This window comes from Coffea eugenioides, chromosome 2 (genome assembly GCF_003713205.1).
Source record: "Coffea eugenioides isolate CCC68of chromosome 2, Ceug_1.0, whole genome shotgun sequence".
In the NCBI taxonomy this organism is placed as follows: Eukaryota; Viridiplantae; Streptophyta; class Magnoliopsida; order Gentianales; family Rubiaceae; genus Coffea; species Coffea eugenioides.
Window position 1 is genome coordinate 33,099,524 of NC_040036.1, and position 2,768 is coordinate 33,102,291.

The window sequence follows — 2,768 nt, forward strand, 5'->3', positions numbered from 1 at the left end:
CTCCAAGAAATTCATACCTTAGATGAGTCGGAAGTGGCTTGAGCTCTAACTTTGGAGGTTCAATTTCTGATGGTTGTGAAAACCCTTTTCTTTGGCCAAGACTTTCATACAAAGTTCCCCTTTTAGAAGGTGCTTGAAAATCCAAGTACTTGGCCAATTCTTCAATTTTTTCACAAATATCTTCTTGCTTACCTAAACTCATTAAACAATACTCAAGAGGATCTAAGTCAAAGTTGACTTGACTCATCTCTTGGGTTAGTTTATCAATTGTGCCAATAGAATAAGCATGATCGGTAAAAGAAGGGTATTTTCCCATTTCATGCAAATTAAACTCTACCTCTTCTTCACCTACTTGAAACTTCAACTTACCATTTTTAACATCAATAATAGTACCTGCAGTAGCTAAAAATGGTCTACCAAGAATAATTGGCACAGATACATCTTCTTCCATATCTAATACCACAAAATCCACTGGAATGATAAATTTTTGAACTTTTATCAATACATTCTCCAACACTCCCAATGGATATCTAATAGACCGATCCGCTAGTTGCAAAGTAATATTTGTGCGTTTAAGCTCATGCAAACCCAATTGTCTAGCCACCGTTAAAGGTATTAATGATACACTAGCACCAAGATCACACAATGCTTTAGAAAAATCAACGTTACCTATGGTGCAAGGTATAGAAAAACTTCCTGGATCCTTCAACTTCGGTGGTAGCTTATTTTGAATAATTGCACTACATTCCTCCGTTAATGCAATTGTCTCGCAGTCTTCCAACTTCCTCTTTCTAGTCATGATTTCCTTGAGAAATTTCGCATAAGACGGAATCTGCAAAATAGCATCGGCAAAAGGAATGTTAATGTGCAATTGTTTGAAAAGTTTAACAAATTTTTCAAAATCTTTATCAAACTTATTTTGCTTTAATCTTTGTGGAAATGGAACTGCAGGGGGTATTGGAATGTTAGCGGAAGATGATGGTTGATTTTCTCTTGATTTCTCCCGGCTATTTTCTTCCACTATAGCCTCTTGGTTCCTCTGCTTTTCTTCTTGTTTTTCATTCTCATCTTTCTCAACTTCCATCATTGGAGGATCTTCTAATTGCTTACCACTACGAAGAGTAATGGCTTTGACATGCTCCTTAGGATTTACCTCCGTTTTACTAGGTAATTCTCCTTGATTACGATTATTCAAAGAACTAGCAATTTGACCAATTTGGACCTCTACATTCCTGTACATTGTAGTGAGTTGGTCCAATCTTCCTTCTACTCGCTCAAATCTGTCTGAAGTAACTTTGGCGAGCTTTTCCACTGCCATTTCCCAACCAGGTTTAGTTTCAGCTTGGGGTTGCCTTGGTTGAAATCCCGGCGGATTGGTTGGCCTTTGTTGATTGCCTTGATCTTTCCATCCAAAGTTTGGATGATTTCTCCACCCCGGATTGTAAGTATTCGAGTAGGGATTATTTGGAGCATTTCGGTTGTAATTATTGACAAATTGTACCTGCTCAGAATCAACACACTCATTAGTATCATGTTCACCTCCACATATAGAACAACATGCTACATGTGCATTAGATGAACTTGGACCAGCTCCACCTTGTTTACTTAGCAACTTCATCACATTATTCATTTGAGCACTTAGCATATTGAGAGTGTCCATTTCTATCATACCTGCGTGACGTCTTGTATTACCTCTCTCATTGGCCCATTGGTAGTTATTTGCTGCCATTTCTTCTATCAAATTATGAGCTTCTTGGGGTGATTTACCCATTAAAGCTCCACCTGCAGCTGCATCGATTATAGTTTTAGTAGAAAAAACTAAACCATTATAGAAGGTTTGCATGATTAACCACTCCGGCAGTCCATGATGTGGACATTTCCGAAGCAAATCTCTAAACCTTTTCCATGCCTCATATAATGATTCACCTTCCATTTGGCTAAAACTAGTGATATCCATTCTTAGCTTAGCAGTCTTACCTGGTGGAAAATACTTATTCAAAAATGCTCTTGATAAATCATCCCATCCGGTGAAAGTATTAGGAGCATGAGAGTGTAACCAAAGTTTTGCCTTATCTCTCAATGAAAATGGGAACAATCTTAGCCTTATAGCATCATCACTAACTCCATTCATTTTAATTGTATCACAAATTTCCAAGAATGTAGCTAAGTGTGTATTAGGATCTTCTACTGCATTACCTGCAAATTGAGATTGTTGAACCATCTGGATAAGTGATGGTTTAATCTCGAAATTGTTAGCATTTACCGTAGGCCTTACTATACTTGTTTGAGATCCTTGTGTTCCCGGTAGAGCAAAATCTCGTAGAACTCGCCTATTTGCTTCGTTTTCGGCCATTTCTTCTTCAAATGGTAGTTCTATCAAAATTTCCTCTATTGGTTGCCAAATCTCTTGTTCCTCTTGCTGTTGTGTGTGCCTCCTTTGTCTACGTAGTGTCCTCTCAATTTCTGGATCGAAAGGTGCGACTTCTCGAGACTCCCGGTGCATACATTACAAACAGAAATAAGGGATATTATGCAACTTCAATGGTAAAAAAAAACTGATTACAATATAAGATTAAATATAATCTAAAAAAAATAAAGCTGTCTAAATTAATAAAGATGATTAGGCTCTAATATTGCCGCTCCCCGGCAACGGCGCCAAAAACTTGACGGGTTTTTACTTTAAGTGCAAGTTTAATTCCGAATTTACACCCGTTGGACTGCAAGTATACAGGTCGCAATTGTAGTACAAGATGTGTATCGGGTCGATC

The 2,768-nt window shown here is 37.8% G+C and overlaps 1 non-coding gene across 1 annotated transcript; it reads left to right on the forward strand.

Annotated features, from left to right (window-relative positions):
* The first annotated feature begins 1,859 nt into the window (after positions 1–1,859).
* LOC113764340 lies at positions 1,860–1,966 on the forward strand. Its single transcript, XR_003467610.1, has one exon. It is a non-coding gene; the product is annotated as a small nucleolar RNA R71 (small nucleolar RNA).
* The last annotated feature ends 802 nt before the right edge of the window (positions 1,967–2,768 follow it).